Source organism: Dermacentor andersoni, chromosome 1 (genome assembly GCF_023375885.2).
Source record: "Dermacentor andersoni chromosome 1, qqDerAnde1_hic_scaffold, whole genome shotgun sequence".
NCBI lineage: Eukaryota > Metazoa > Arthropoda > Arachnida > Ixodida > Ixodidae > Dermacentor > Dermacentor andersoni.
Genome location: NC_092814.1, coordinates 400,551,435 through 400,568,613, shown reverse-complemented (window position 1 = coordinate 400,568,613; position 17,179 = coordinate 400,551,435). Strand labels below are relative to the sequence as shown.

At 49.8% G+C, this 17,179-nt stretch overlaps 1 protein-coding gene across 3 annotated transcripts in view; it reads left to right on the top strand.

The window, feature by feature from the left end:
• LOC129381795 (uncharacterized) overlaps window positions 1-15,427 on the top strand; it is a 162,613-nt gene extending 147,186 nt beyond the window's left edge. For all 3 annotated transcript variants that reach the window (XR_008609926.2, XR_008609928.2, XR_008609927.2), the window contains one exon: window positions 14,120-15,427. The gene's annotated coding sequence lies outside the window, so the exon portion shown is untranslated. The remainder of the gene's footprint in view (window positions 1-14,119) is intronic.
• The last annotated feature ends 1,752 nt before the right edge of the window (window positions 15,428-17,179 follow it).

The following is a 17,179-nucleotide window of genomic DNA, read 5'->3' as shown; positions in this document are numbered from 1 at the left end:
ACATATATGCTAGGCCCATTTGTCCTGTGTAGTTGCAGCTGCAGGAGAGCAGGATGTCGTAAACAGCAACGACACATTTGATGAACTGCTGTAAGTGCCTCTTGCTACACTTCGTGCGAAGGCTTGGTCCAATTCACATTTTCGCAGAATGTACCCAGACTGCTCGATGTGAGCAATAAAAGGAATGTTTTTGCTTTCCCAACAACTTTGTTCAGACTATGGCTGATCTTGTGAATATGACACAACAGTGGCCACCTCACTGTAAGCAAATGTTAGACATGCGTCTAGAAGCTCTGTTCCACTTGGTGATGCCTCTACTTGTTGAGGGCGCTTTTTGGTGCTCCTCTCACGAGCTTCACACCCAACAGTGCGCTAATGCAGAAGGCATAATACCCTCCTTCAAACATGAGGCATAGCACCAGCGCACATAACACTCATCAAAGGAAACCCTGAGGTAAAGAAATGGAAGATCACTGTGTCACAAAGTGCGTGTACTCCTCGGCGTCACCCCACCGCCACCAAGAGATCCCGCCGCGCCGTGCCCGGCGCTGGGAGCGCTCTCCCTAGATCCCGCCGGCATCCAGACCGGTTCCTCACGTGACCGCGGGCGCGCGGCGAAAGGAGAGAGAGAACGAGCGTGGAGTGAACTGCGACAAGTGGGCAGAGTTGTTGAACCAGTGGGGCAAGCGGCACGTGAATTGGGTGTCAGGCAAGGTGTGGACGGCGGCCTGAGTTCCCGTAGCCGGAGCCTCAGTAGACGCGGGCCCGAGTCCTTTCCGATCTTCGGCAGCAACGTGCGGTGACGATGGACCCAGCAGCCCGGCGCCTCCCTAGCTCGGACGTCCTACTTGGCACTCCGCAGATAAGCCTGCGCTACGTGTTTAGCAGCTCTCAGAACTTCCCGCCGGACTGTATTTTTTTAATCGCGTTTAATCTTTCATTTAATTATTCACCGCGAGTTGACTCTTGTATGTCGTGTTAGGGTAGTGTCTGCCGCGTTTATTGCCGCGTGTATTTTGCATTTGGGTCACGTTTTTTTTTGTTATTTCGCGAGTGTTCGGAGTTCGCACGTGGTGGGCTTCGTGTCGCGCGTGGCGTCGGGGCGTGTGTTGTGTGATCCGCACGCCTTCCGCGAGCTAGGACTCAGTGCTTGTAGTTTGTATGTTCTTCTTTTTTCATTATGTCTCGGACATGATTTTACTTTATTAAATTGAGTGTGTGTTTGTACGTCGCCCTCCGTCTCATGCCTCTGGTTCACGGTCGATCAGGCGTGGACCTTATCGCTGGTCAGCAGTCGAACCATCAGTAAAGGCACGCGGTGTGCGTTTGTCGTCGCCCCATCCCCTCCGGTTCAGAGAGTGGGAATGGCTCAACGCCAATCCTTGACAAGTGGCGTCCCCGACAGGACTTGCTGACCACGATCTGCCGTGACCACGAGGCATAGAGGGTAGAACAAACGCGTTCTGTCAAAGAGCGTAAAGGGGCTGAAATATGACCGAGGAAGCGGAACGATTTGTTGCGGTCGGGAAGCAGCTGGGCCTGGAAGGGACAGCGCTTCAGGAATTTCTGCGCGAGGAACGAGCGGTGCATTGCGAGCGCCTTAAAGAACAGGAGCAGCGAAAGCGCGAAGACGATGAGTGCGACAAGGCGCGGAGGGACCAGCGTCTCCTCGAAAAAGAAAAGGAGCTGGAGCTACTTCGCGCAAAGAGTGATTGCGCAAGCAATAGTGGCGGCTCAGAAAGCCTGCCCAATGGGAGCCTAGTGACAGCGCAGTTCACGAGGGTCAGCCCCCAAAGACTACTGGCACCCTTTAACGAGAAGGCAGACGACCTGGACGCATACCTGACGTGCTTTGGGCGAGTGGCCGAAGCCCACGGATGGGCGAGGGATCAATGGGCCACCGCCCTCAGTACGTGCCTGACGGGAGAAGCGCTTAGCGTGTACGGCCGCATGCCAGCGTCGGAGGCGTTGGCTTACGATAAGGTTAAACGGGCCCTCCTACGTCGCTTCCGCCTCACAGAAGAGGGCTTCCGGAAGAAATACAGGACGGAAGCGCCCCAGGATGACGAAGCGCCATCGCAGCTCTTCGCCCGGCTGGAAAATTACTGGGAGAGATGGGTTGATCTCTCGGAGGCGCCGAAGTCCTACGAGGGAATCAAATACCTCCTCCTAGCCGAACAGTTTCCCGAGAACTGCAAGCCCGCGCTGGCGATGTTCCTTAGGGAAAAAAAGAGCCGGATATGCTCCAGATGGCCGACAAATATGTGAGCGCCTGATATACAATCAACTTCGGCAAGCGTGAAGCAAAAGAAGGAGGCCAAGCCGGGGACAATCCCGATGCGGGCCGAGGCAGGCGACAGTCCAACAGTGGAACAGGGCCCCGTTGTTACCTATAATCCCGACCACGACATGTTGCGTCACAATGCACGACTAATAAGAAGCCGGAGCACTTGAACACGGAACAGCTGGCTGCTAGGAATGTCTTAGCCTGCCTTGAGGAGGATGGCTACCTCGAATTAAAGGACGGCCAGCGCTTGCCCGTTGTAAATCTGGACGCTTCACCGGCCCCGGGTGATCTTCCTGTAGTCGAAGGCCATGTTGCAGGGAAGACCTGAGGGACAGTGGCTGCAACATCGTTATCGTCAGCCGGGACCTTGTCCAGCCATCGGATATGACAGGCCGATGCTGAGCCATCTACCTCGTAGACCGTTCAGTGAGAACTTTGCCCGAGGCTCGAATCAGGATAGACACACCCTACTACCGAGGGGAGGTCTTGGCATCATGCATGAAGGACCCACTATTCGACCTGATCCTGGGGAACATCGAGGATGCCCGAGCCCCGGCAGAGCCAGACGGTGCGTGGGGTGAAGCCTCCGCGCGGGATGAAGATAACTGGGTGGAGCCATCGATAGCAGAAGCCCAGCCTCCGCCCGTAGCTGCGGTTACCACAGGCCGGCAGACCCAACAGCAGTGCTCCCAGGCCTTCCGGAGATTGCCGGTGCCATCTACCCTGGCTGAAGTCACTCCCAAACAAATGAAGGAGGACCAGCAGCGAGACATTACCCTGCGACAGCTCTTTCAGCTACAAAGAGAGCAACGCAGCGTGAAGTGCAAGGGGGGCGGATCATTCAACATCCGGCTGAGGGACGGTCCGCTGTACCGTGAATATGTGCCAGACTCGGGATCTAGCACGGTGCAGGTGATAGTGCCGAGACAACACCGCGGCAAAGTCCTCCACCTGGGACGCAGCGGGCTAATGGCGGGTCACCTTGGAAAGAAGAACACGGACCGCATACTGGCCGACATGGAGATACGCACGCGTTTGTCGCTTCATGCAACATTTGTCACAAGACGGCCAGCCGGGGGTCCGTAAGGAAGGTACCACTCGAGAAGATGCCGCTGGTCGACACGCCGTTTCGCAAGCTCGCGATTGTTATCCTGGGGCCGTTGAAACCAGCAACCCGAAAGAGTAACAGATACATCTTGACGCTGGTCGACTATGCAACACGCTTTCCCGAAGCGATTGCCCTGCCGAGCATACAAACCGAGCAAGTGGCCGAGGCGCTGCTACAAATCTTCTCCCGGGTAGGGGTACCAGAAGAGATGCTGAGTTACAGGGGATCCAACTGCACCTCTGAACTCATGGCAGAGGTAGGACGCCTACTTTCCTTGCGTCTTCAGACGACGATACCGTATCACCCCATGGCCAACGGCCTCGTGGAGGAGCTGAATGGGACGTTGAAAAAGATGTTGCGGCGCATGTGTACTGAACAGCCCAAGGACTGGGACAGGTTCATCGAGCCGCTACTATTCGCCTACAGGGAAGTCCCGCAGGTCAGCACCGGGTTCTCCCCATTCGAGCTATTGTACGGGCGGAACGACGTGCGGGGTCCTCTGGCAATACTCAAGGAGCTTTGGAACGGAACGAGACTAGAGGAGGAAGTCAAGTCGGCCTACCAGTACGTCGTCGACTTGAGAGAAAGGCTCGAAACGACATGTCAGATGGCCCATCATCATCATCAGCCTGATTACGCCCACTGCAGGGCAAAGGCCTCTCCCATACTTCTCCAACTACCCCGGTCATGTACTAATTGTGGCCATGTTGACAGATGGCACATAAGGCCCTTGAAGAGACAGGAGAGCGCTACAAGCGATACTATGATCGCGGAGCAAAGGCGAGGATTATGCGCCCGGGCGACCAAGTACTCCTACTGCTGCCTACCGAGCATAACAAGCTCGCTATGAAGTGGAAGGGGCCGTACGTCATAAAGGAAAGGAAAGGCGAGGTGGATTACGTGGTTGAAATCAATGGCGGTGTGAAAACATTTCATGCGAACATGTTAAAGAAGTACCACACCAGGGAACCGGCAGCTGAGACAGCAGTCGTGACGGCGGTGGCAAGTGCCAGCGATCGAGGAATGCCAATGTGGCCCTGGGGGGAGCGAGGAGACTACCGCGACGTCGCTGTTTCCGACAAACTCAACTCGCAGCAAGCGAAGGAGTTGCGAGCAATAATCGCCGTACACCATGATGTGTTTTCGGAGCAGCCAGGGTACACCGACTGGGCTGTGTGCAAGTTGGCCACAACGACGCAAGAACCTGCACATGTAAAACAGTACCCACTTCCCTTCGCAGTAAGACAAGCAGCGAAAGCCGAAGTCTCCACGATGCTCCAGATGGGGGTGGTAGAAAGGTCTCCCTCACCATACGACCGTACTAATAAAAAAACCCGGCGGCACGAACCGTTTCTGTGTGGATTTCCGACGGCTCCACTAGGTTCTGATTTCCGACTCGGAACGCATCCCTAGAGCGGACTGTCTGATCGCTGAGGTGGGAGGCCGGAAAATATTTTCCAAGATGGATCTCTCAAAGGGGTACTGGCAAGTGCCTGTAGACAAACAATCCAAGAAGATGCGCTTGGCATAAAAATGGCTCCTGCTGTTTTCGCAAAACTCATGCGGAAACTTCTCGACGGCATCGCCAACGTCTACCATTATTACGATGACCTGTTGATCGCGACAAATAATTGGCAGGACCACTTGGATGCCTTGGGGGAGGTACTGGCGAGGCTACGAGAAGCGGGGATGACTGTGCACCCCAAGAAATGCGAACTGGGTTCGACCAGCTGTCTTTCCTGGGACACAAGATAGGAGGAGGGAAATTGGGCCCCATGGAGTCCACTTTGGATAGAATACGCAAGGCTGCACCGCCGAAGACCAAGCGCCAAGTTAGGGCTTTCTTGGGACTGGCCAGATACTATCGCGAATTTATCAAACATTATGCCACCATCGCAGCGCCCTTGACGGACCTGTCAAGAGATAGAGAGCGATAACACTTTAGTATGTCCTTGATGGGGTTCAGGGGTGGCGGGGGTCGGGAGACTAACCCACAATACCCCCCCTTCCTCAGACGGCGACCAGTCCTTGCTTTCTGGCGGCGTCTTCGGCCATCCGGACGGCCCAGAGCTGCTCCTCTGGGTCCAAGCTGAGCAGCAATGTCTCCCACTGCTCGGCCGTAGTTATGATGCGTGTGTTAGTGCGGGAGGTGTTGTGGGTGAGGCTTTGGGGCATTGCCAGATAATATGATCGAGGTCAGCGCGGGCCTCGCACGCTTTGCAGAGTGGGGAGTATGCATCGGGGTAAATGCGGTTGTAAAGCACGGGGTTCGGAAAAGTTCGTGTCTGAAGGAGTCGCCAAATGGTGGATTGAGATTTATTCAGTGTTTTGTGTGCTTGTGTGTGCACGTAACCACTCTCTGCGGTAGTGTAGGAGAATTTCTCTGAACGTGACCATTCGGTCCCGCGCGTGATCACGATGCAGAACAGTGGGCTGGTCGGGATCGGAAGACGCAGGAGAAGGATGATGCGCCCGGTGTGCGAGAGCTCGGGCGGCATCGTGGGCGGCTTCGTTTCCAGCCAGACCCGAATGACCAGGGGCCCAGATGATCTGCACGCGGGGTTGCCTTGAGGAAGGAGTGCCAGAGAGAATCTTCTGCGTTTGGGGTGCTATCAGTCCTCTTGTGTAGGTACGAATGGCCGTTTTTGAATCGCTGATGATTCAGTGTGCATTGGTAGCCGCGTAGGCCAAAGCGATGGCCGTTTCTTCTCCTACTTCGGGTTGCGTGGTGAATATTGATGCGGCCGCGGCGAGGCGCTACTGCGAACCCGCGACTGCGACGACCGCCATGGCGCTTTGGTTGGGGTATTCTGCTGCGTCCACGTAGGTCACATCAGCGGCTTGGTCGCACCGCTTTTGTAGTTGTTTAGTTCTTTCTGCACATCGCTCCGGATTGTGTTCAGGGTGCATATTGCGACGTATGGGCGGGATAACTATCTGAGCACGAATGTTTGGAGGGATGGGTACTTTTGGTCCGAATTGGGTGGTGTAGGTTATGCCTAGGGTGCCTAGAATGTGCCTGCCCGTGGTGGAATTGGCGAGTCGTTCGTATTGGCTGATATGCTGCGCTTCAAGGAGCTCGTCTATTGTGTTATGAATGCCGAGGGCGTCCAGTTTCTCGTTAGAGGGGGTGATGGGAAGATGTCGGGCTTGTTTATAGGCTCTCTTGATCATGGTGTTGAGTTTGAGCTTGTCAGTTGCATTGAGGCTAAGGTAAGGGGCGACATAGGTGATCCTGCTCAGGGCGTAGGCGGTTACCAGGCGTATAAGGTTGTTTTATTTCATGCCGTGATGTCGATTTCCGATGCGTGCAATGAGGCGAGTGGTTTGGTGTACTTGATTATCTAATTGTTTGAGTATCTCCGTGTTTCTGCCGTTTTGTTGGATGCGTAAGCCAAGGATACGAATGCTAGGTACAGTAGGTATGCGTTGCTGGTGCACGTGGAGTTCTATCTCGGGCGGGTGAGGGTCTGGACGTCTACCTCCCCAATTCGGCTTACACAGAAGGAGCTCCGATTTCTGTGGGGAGCACGCCAGGCCGCGCGGTTCTACGTATGCAACGACCTCGTTGATGGCTTGCTGCAGCGTGTCTTGGATGTCCCCGTTGCTGACCCCGGTGACCCACAGGGTGATATCGTCTGCGTAGAGGCTATGCTTGAGGTTGGGGATGCTAGCTAATGCAGGCGGTAGTCCGAGCAAGGCCACGTTAAACAGAAAAGGGGATAGAACCGATCCTTGCGGCGTGCCTTTGCTGCCGAAGTGAATAATTGGCGACTGCAACCCTCCGATGGTAATGGTGGCCGTGCGACCTGTAAGAAAATTCTTCACGTAGTTATATGTTTGACGTCCAACCTGGAGTTGTGCCAGTTGGTTCAGTATGGCCTCATGCGTGACGTTATCGAAGGCCTTGGTTAGGTCTAGCCCCAAGATGGCTCTGCTGTCCAGCCTGGCTTTTATCGCCATCGATAATTTAGTGCTTGACCTGAATCATGATATCTTCAGCAGAAAGTTTCGGGTGGAAGCCAACCATGGTATTGGGGAAGAGGTCGTTGTCGTTCATATGTTTGTGTAAGCGTGTGAGGATGACGTGTTCGAGGACCTTTCCGACACATGAAGTGAAGGTTTCCGACACATGAAGGTTTTCGAGTAGGAGGCGCCTCCCGGGTTTGGGAATCATAATAATTTTGGCTTCTTTCCACTGTGAGGGGAGGTTTCCAGTTTCCCAGTATGCGTTAAAATAAGCTGTGAGGGCTAGTATAGTATCCTCATCTAGGTTGCGAAGCATTTTATTAGTAATGCCGTCAGGTCCCGGGGCCGAGTTAGGGCGGAGTGCGAGGATGGCTTCACGTACTTCTGCTGCTTGTATGGGCGCGTCCAGGTGGTCGTTAGCGGTGCCTGTGTATGCTGGAGCGGGTGTAGTAGGCTGAGGTCCTATGTATCGATCTATCAGCTCTTGAATAACTTGTGCGTCCGTGCCGGGATGGGTGTGAATAATTGTTTGCAAGTTGTGCTGCTGTGTGTTCTTGCTGGTGGCCGGATCGAGGAGGCAACGTAGATATTCCACGTTTTGGGCAGGTTTGGTTGCCGCTCCATGCTGTCGCATGTGCTGTGCCAATTTTGACGAGCAAGTTGTTGTACATAGTCTTCGATGTGAAGGGTGAGAGTACTAATACGTTTCCTGAGCGTTCGGTTGAGCTTGTTGTGTTTGTATCTGCGTTACAGATTGGCGAGGGCTTCCCACATATGCAGTAACTTGCTATCTGCCGCCTGCAGATTGGCTTCCTCAGGCACCAATTTAGTGGCGTCGCTCGCGTCTTGCAGCAAGGATGCGACCCAATCTTCGAAAGGGGGTTGGGTACCGGAGAAAGAGGTGAGGGCTCTCGCCTGCCGGAAAGCGTCCCAGTTCGTTATGTGGAGTTGACGGCCCTTAGGCCTTCGCGGGCCCGCTCGAACTGTTGTTTGGATTAAATAGTGGTCGCTGCCCAAGTTGTCTTGTGTGTTGATCCAGTCTGCTTGTGGAATTCGTTTTGCGAATGTCAAGTCCGGAGTAGTGTCTCTGCTAACACTGTTTCCCATACGAGTGGGACAAGGTGGATCCGTGACAAGAGTAAGACCTAGATTCTGTCCGTCAAGCCATAGTTGCCTTCCCTTTCGGCGGTCTATTGGGTATCCCCATGCCACCGCAGGGGCGTTTAGGTCCCCTAGGATGAGCAGGGCGGCCCCCCTAGCTACTTGATCTGCTTTGGTGAAAAGTTGTAGAAACCTATGTTGTTGTTTGGGGCTGCTGTACACATTGAGGATGAAGAGGCTCTGTTGCTTACGCCTTGCAGGTGGGATGATCTCCAGGAAAATGTGGGCTGCTGTATCAATGCCTGTGTGATACTGTACAACCAGAATGTTTCGCTTAACTAGTGCGGTTACTTGGGGCCTGCGGTTATCATCGCAAACTGCGGTGTATGCCACGTATCCCGACAGCTTAGCCGCTTCTCCGATCTCGTGTAATGCGATAACATCGGGGGAAGTATGTGGTGCGAGAGAGGTAATGTATTGCTCTAAGTGTGCTCGTTTTCGCCGGAAGCCCCGGCAGTTCCACTGCCAAATGCAGTAGGTAACACGTTCTGGATTACTCGCAGCCATCTTTGTCGGGACGGGAGTACGGCTTCTTTAGGGGACCTGCTCTGGGACGGAGTAGGGCATTTTCCAATTCTGTCAAGCGGGTGTTGTGATTTTGAGCCAGAGTCGCGACCATATCTTGAAGCACTTTGAGCGTGTCGTCCATGTTTTCCTGTTCAGTTGTTCTTTTGCCGCAAAGGCTTGCTCGATTCTGGGCAGTAGTAGCGTTTCTAGTTTCGCAGTAAGGAGGTTGTCCATTGCGCAATCGAGAACCTTTGCAATGGAGGCGTCGAGCAATGTGGCAAGCTTTCAGTCTAATGCTTCGTTGAGGTTGCGTTCTATCCGCTGTTGCAGCTCAGTGAGGGCCTCACAGTTGACATTTCCTTCTGAAGTGTATGCTGGTGTTGCCGCTTTTGAGATTGGTTCAAGAGCTTTGCGTTTGTGCTGGGTTGGTTGTTGGGTGGTTTGCGGGCAATCTATTGGAGGGACAGGAAGGATGTCTGCATTTGATGGTAAGTGGAAGCGAGCGCTGAATCAGATAGCATGGGGAGATCCCGAGCAGGAGGCATTCGATAAACTGCGAAGGCTGCTCTCCGAGGCCCCCATTCTACAGATCACCGACTTCTCCGAGCCATTCGTGCTACGCACCAACGCCTCCGACCAGCGGCTCGGCGCTCTCCTGCTACAAGATAAGGGGGGAGTGCTTCACCCGGTTGCATACGCCAGCCGAAAGCTCCTGCCGAGAGAACCGGCCCATGCGGCCATTGAGAACGAATGTCTAGCCATTGTCTGGGCAGTTAAGCGCTTCAATTTTTACCTTTCCGGTAAAATATCCACGGTCCAGACGGATCACCAACCCCTCAGATACCTCAAGGAGGCCCAGTTCACGAACTCGCTGGTGCTTCAGTGGGCCCTGCTCCTACAGGAGTATGACTTTAACGTGCTTAGCATCAAGGTGCGGAGAACGTGGCCGCTGACTACCTTAGTCGGGTCTGAATTGGCATGAACGGGTAGAGGAGTTCGACCATACTTTAGTTGTCTCCGTTTTGTTCTTTTTTTTCCCACTAATACTACACCGGGCATCGTGTTGCTTCGTAGCCTCGTTGAGGTATGCCTTGTAATTTATCTCTTTTTCATTGTACGTCATGTGCTCATACCGGTGCGGGGACATTACGGAAGTGTGGTGCAGTGGTTTGTGCGCGAGTGTTCGCGCAACCCAAGAACGCTCATCGACGCGGTGTTGCGGGCAACCGTCAACTGCGCAGCAGCGAGCAGGGGCTCCTTTCAGTGCGCGTACACGACTTTGTGTTTTGTTCTGAATGTGATTCTATAGCATTCTTGTCGCTGGGGTGGTGTCACAAAGTGCGTGTACTCCTCGGCTTCACCCCACCGCCACCAAGAGATGCCGCCGCGGCGTGCCCGGCGGCGCATTTACATTCGCTCGCCTGTGCAGCCGGTCGACTGCAGCGCCGCCCCCGCGGCACCAACGGGAACTATGTATCTAGGTAACTTTTTGCCCTAGGGGAGCCTAGGTCCCTAGTTGTCGTGTAAAAAACGCGCTTAGCTCCTGAAACGCCCTAGTCCCCATGCGCGCGCGCGCGGGGCCCATAGAAATATGCGCTAGCACAGGGTTTGTGCCAACTCGCCGGAGCAACAGCATAAAGTTAGTCTTTATTCTATGGCGACAGGGTGGGCGGTTCATTGCGTGTGCACGCAAGCAGCACGACGACGAATGAAGCGATACAAGGAGGAACAGCGCGTTTTACGGCAATCGAAGCTTTGTGTGTGACGCGCTTGGTGTGTGCAAAGAGCAATTGAGTTGCGTGTCTGACGAAGGTGTATGCGCAAAATAGCACGACCACGAACGAAGGTGGAACATCGCGTTTTGGCGTATGGTGTGCGCAGTGCAATCTAGTTGCGTTTGTGAAGCGTTTGTTCGCGCAAACAGCACTACCACGAACGAAGCGATACAAAGGTGGAACAGCGCGTGTTGCACAATCTAGTTGTGTGCGTGCGTGTGTGTGACGCGTTTGTTATGCGCAAAGAGCACGATGACGATCGTCTTCTAACTGCGCCAGAGCAAACCGATTCTTGAGTACTACATACGTATTGCGCGGACGTTAAAACTAGAGAAACACGGGATTGCGACGCGACCAGCCGCAGTGTATAGGACTGTACATACGGACGTACGCTTTTGTAATGTGGCCAATCTTAAAAGGACGATGGCATTTCTGCACCGGCGGAGAAGTGGGAAATCGTGATTAAATTTGGCCGATCATTGTCAAAAGCAAAGGCTTACCCTGAACTAGTAGTCTTCATGCACTTTTGTAGTCATGACACGATACAACGATTCCCCCTGACGTGGGGCCTAGACTACTGGAGAGCTGGTTGATCAAGCTTGCTCAATAAACTTGACCTTTTGTTCTTTCATGATGCTACAGTGCTAGAGCGTAGTTTCTTGCTATTAGTAAACAGGCAAGACAACAAAACATTGCTACTCTACTCCTGTTGTGGCTCTTCAGTCAATGACACTAGAGGGGAGAAGAGTCGAGATCCAAGCCAAGTGGCAAATTGTGTTTAGACAGTCTTAAACACCCTTAACTCAATGTTTTAAATGCCTGTGTGGTTGATACCTTGTCTAATGGAACTTCTTGCCAGCCCCAAAATGTGCATAGCATCAGAGGTATAGTTTGACAGCTGTAAGCAGTGCAATTAAGGGAGTGCAGTACCTGTATTGCAGCTTTACACCAGCTAAGATATTGAAGCTTGGGAGTATGTTCATATTTCTCATCTATAGTGTCGCAAGAACTTGTAATCCGCCCTGAAGTTCTGCTGGAGCACAAGCTACTGTTGCTCTTTTGTACAGCTAGTGTCAGCAGACAAGCTTGCAGTATTGCTAGGTAGAAAAGCACTTAGGCTTCACGACCATCCAAGTCATAAATGAATAAGTGCATGGCTAGAAGTTGTAAATTGCAAGAAACAGTTAAATGCCATTGAGCATAGTTGCGCTATTGCAATGTATCCTTCGGAGCATTGTACGAGCCATGGTGGTTCCCACATTGTGTTGAAGTGCCACACCAGTGACATATGATAATGATGCCAGCGTGATCCAGTGTGGCTGTACTTTGTTCTATAAAAACTTTTCATGTGTTTTAGATTATATTCAGTGCAGTATCTGAAAGGTTATGCGCAGAAGATGATAGTTGACCTTACAGCCATTTTTTTCTATACAGTCCTTCACCTTGCATCAACTTCAGCAAATCATTGAAGCCCCAAAATAACACATTTAATATTGGTACTCAGATTGAACAGTTTCAGTTCTATGTGTATGTTTCAGAGAACTGGACCAAACATCAAAAATGAAAATTTAGCTACCTATTGATGCTGTAGCTTTAGGCTCTGCAGGAACCATTTATCTGCAGCACCCAACTTATCCCGTATTTGATGGATCATGACAGGTGTGTGAAGAAGCACGAGTGTTATGCAGAACAGTTTTCAAGAGGTGATGAACCTCTGCCATATACATAAATAACTGGAAGCCTTCTCCTAAGGAAATGTTCGTGCTCTGCACTGTAACATCGACAAGTCCCTCGTTAAGATAAGGTGATAATGAGAGCTGGTTTTATGAATTTGTTGTATTTCCACAATTTTAAAATGGTATAAGTGAGGCCCAAGGCATAAATGGGACTGTGTGCTGTTCTGTATGCGTGCTGCGCTTATTGTACAGATCAATAGTAGCCAATCAATAGCCATTTTATTGAAGATGCAAACTGGATCATATCCTAGGGCCAACTCACTCTCAATAAAAACTGTTATACTGGCTTCCTGCACTGTTTATTGATCATGGACTTCTTTTTGAGGTGCGAGTGAAGTCCCTCAAAATCTTACTTAAACTATGAATTGCAACTGGGAGAACGTGTCCGTTCATTAGGACCACACTTCTTGTATTTAGCTCCCATTATTGTAAACAGCTTCATAATGAGAGGAACCTCAGACGAAATGCTTATTTTTTCCTCGCATCCTTCTTCTGCCTTCTTTGTAAGCGCAAACTATGGTCATGTAAACTAGGTAATCTTGCATTTATCCTGCCTACAAGTGCCTCTTTTGACATTCATGCCTGTATTGCCTTTTCAGTGCCTAAAAATTCCCTTTTTCCTTCTTTTCTCATGACTCCATTTTGTGAAACAAGAACCACTGAACAGTAATGACGAAAGCATTGTGCGGAAATATGCAAGGTGATCAGGAAATGTAAAATGAGTCATACACCCGATTGTAGCAAACTGTTACAGAGAAAACCCATGCAGGTTTCTCGGAAATTCTTCACAAACCTACCACATGCTTCAGACTGCTCCTGTGATTCAGATGTCTGCGATAATACGTAAAAGTAGGTTCTCACGGGCACATCTATTCTCTAGTTCATGAAGTCTTCATTCCAGAGAGCCTCACCATGCCATAACACTAACCCCCGTATTCAGAAATGCATCCTAACTTGAAGCCCATGCTTGACTCGATTTAAATGACACCTGTCGTGAACACACCAAAAGAAACGCAATGAGCATCTTGGGCGCGTTCACAGCATATGTCATTTATATCAAGTCAAGCATGAGCTTCAAGATGTATTGCTGAATACGGCGGTAAGACTTGATAAAGGTTGCTATTATTTAGTTGTCCAATGTTTCAGTTTTCTCCAGAATATCTAGCTTTTTCTGAATGCTACCAATTCTTCCTTCATTCTCCTTTTCACCACATGTGCTTCATGGCAATCTCTTTCATCTTTCCATCCCTTCTCCTTTACCATGCTGTTGGCCTACGTGCAGGTGTCGTCTATGCGCTAGACAGTTACGATGTGGTCAGCAGGCTTTGCATTTCTCTGTCAACCAATTTCTCTCTTTGCTTTTGTGATCAAGTCCACCTGACCCTTAGCTTACTGTATACAATGAAAACAAAGCCTTTTTTTTCATGAAATGGGCAAGCACTTGCATCTCTTGCAAAGGATCTTCGAGTAAAGTTTCTCGTTCCTGCAATCACACTGAACATGCACGTTCATCATAATTTTTATGTATCTAAAACGCACCGCCAGAAAGAGTAACAAAAAGCAGCTATATTTTCAGATAACACTTGTGGCTGAGAAAGCAAACCAAGACCATATATGGGTGGTCTCCATTTTTTTTCAACATGCAAGGAGCATTGTGCACACACCTCTCAAGCATAAATGGAGCACGTATGAGCCATGATGCCTCAATGGCTCCCATGTATGATCACCCAAAAGAAGGCAAGCCAAAAATAAAATTTGTTTTTGGGAAATTCCGTTTATTATAGCTAAAACTTTATCTTGAAAACACAAGAAGTAGTCTTCATTTCAAGACCGTGCAACCTCTCGCTGTATTTTGCAGAGCATGAAAACATGAAAATATACTAAATTGAAATGGCAACAGCAAGAAACACTGGCTTCCATCTTCTGCAATGCAGAAAAGAGTGACACTGTAAACAGTAATCCAAAGTATGGACCCAACTTGGTCGTAGCATACATGCTCTGCGCTGATGTAACTTTAATTAGAACTGAAGTGTGGCATCCACTACTCGCCTGTGTCGTCAAAGGCCATTTCATGTTGCCACACATTCTTTATCCGCTACCTGAAAAGATTACATTACACCATGAAGATGACAAAGCTCACATGCATTAGAGGAAAATTGGTTGGCTATCTTGTCTCCCATACAACTCCGCCAAATACCTGCAATTAGTGTAAGTATGCTAGTTCCTTGCACTGTTTCCCATAACATCTTTGTTGAAGGTACTGGGTAACAATACCTTAATCACTTCATAAACTGTGGAGATTATTGTTAATTTTTAAAGCGAACAGCTTTATTTGCCTCTCGACAGCACATGACATAATTTGTTTAACGTAAAAGGTTGAAGCAATTCATCGGAATGCGCTTCACAATGTGCCTTGCAAAGATTCCTCATTAGCAAATATACTGTTTCGAGAGTTTTCATTTCAGTTTGCTGACACAAGGACAAGATACAGGAGGGAAACTATGAAGCTGCTTGTCTCTCCACACCAAAAGCCAGCACCTATAGACTCTGCTAAAGATGTACTTCTCAAAATCTGGCTACTTCTTGACCAATCTGGGCTAAAATGTTAAATACGTGAGTCAAAAGCTATGTCAATCAGGCTGCTGCCACTCAAAGGGCAAAGCTCCTTGAAACAGCAAAGCTCAAAAAAGAAGGAAAGAAGAGCACGTGTGAATGTTTCATGCTTTATAATGTAGAATAAAGATTTCACCAACGCCAGGAATGCCACGCATCAGTGCCAGCGGGAACATTGTCTTGAGAATGGCTCCTTGATTTGGATTACATATTTCAACTAACAATTCTGCTGTATTGATTTACAGGTTGTATTTACGAAATCAGCAGCAATTCTGCTCGTACAGTTTGAGAAATACGCCAAAATTGATGCATGGTTCTTTCACATAAGAATTTGAAGGATAAATTTTAAGAAGCGTTACAAAGGCAGAAACAGTGTTCGAAGGTGTCAGAATGAGGGCCATGAAATGAGGTCCTTGACTAACCGAAAAGTGCCGCTGCTGCAGACATTTTAAGCATGAAATGCTTTTAGCTCCCGTTGTCAGCCACCTTCAATGAACCAAAAGCCAGAGCCATTATCCTGGCACTCAAACCAGCTCATCCGGGCAAACAGTCAAGACTGCAATACATATGCTAGTTACTTCATAAACATGTTACAAAAAATATTGCTTCTGAGTTCTAAATATTTGCTCACAATATCACTCAAGCTGTAACTTCTAGTACGCTGAAGTTTTATTTGTCACTTCTAATAGCGACGTTCAGAGGCAGATACAGGCACTGTACACTTGATTGTCATTTTCTGGCACTGAGACACAGTTGCTTGTGCTCTTTTCAATGCCAGCAGTCCGCGAGGTCCACGGCGCATCTGGTGAACCGAGACGAGACTTGCAATGGGGTTCTGTCTTTGACAGGAAACTTGCTTCCATATGGACCAGTGTACAGTTGCGTGGTGCGGTGGGGTGGGGTGTGCCGTTGCGAATGTGCGCTACACCCATTTTAAGATTGTGGCTAGTGTCATCTACAATCAATCTGCTTTGTCGGCAGCCATTTCATGCTTACATCCACTCTCGATTACAGGAGAGCCAGTATTTTTTAGTGCCACCAAAACAGCCTGAAAATTCTCATACCAAATGCTCCAATGAGTGCAAGCGCTTCCGAGCTTTTTTAGTCTCTACATTCCAGCTATCTGAAATGAATCCAAGAAAGTAGTGGATGTTAGGGATATGATCACAGAGCTATGGCATATTACTTCGAGGTAGATGACGTGGTACACGAAGGTGTCTTGTGCATTTTATTTCAGTGATAACATCATAGTGAACTGTTGGATAGCGTTCAGGAGAGATGCCGCGCTAGTGCAGCCAGCATCAAGTGCAATCAAAATGTGGCTTTGCTGTTGTTGAAAGCAGATATTACATTCGCCCTACAGCAGAAAGGAAACGAAGCAACACCTTCAAGAAGGCAGTCCCCAAACAGCGAAAAAAAAGGTTGGAGGACACTTAAGCTGCGCCTTTAAGAGTGGAACACGGTAGCATTAAAAGATCCCTGGCTGCTTCTCACGCTTCCGGGCAGCTGCAGCTTATGCTTCTGTAATGTTTTTCTGGAAATGCTGGTGGCAAACGCTATGCACGAAGGCGAGCTTTCTGGGGCGTGCCACTCCTAAGACAGACCTGAAATGGCAGCTGGAAAAGGGGTTTGTGTTTGAGTTTCCGCACAACAGAATTATGTTTTCTCGCATATTCAAATTACAATCCAACACTATCATGTCTCGAGGTTGTGTGCAAGTCATACTTTATGAATTTTTCACACATTCTACTTTGAGAATTTTAATTAGTTCAGTAATGCCTATATGCCACGTGGAGGACCTGCATGAATCGGGATGCATGGTTTGGGATTAATTTTCTCATATGAAAAAGGTCGCCAACACCACTGCTGGATTTTCAGAGACATGGGGCCCTGAACGCTACGGCTGTTAATATTGTGAATCAGTTCCAGGCCAACAGCACATGTGCCATGCATAAAAAAAATCTAAGTAGATGCAATTGCGCACTTCCCAAACATTTTTTACAAGAAAGGCAGAGGAAAAACC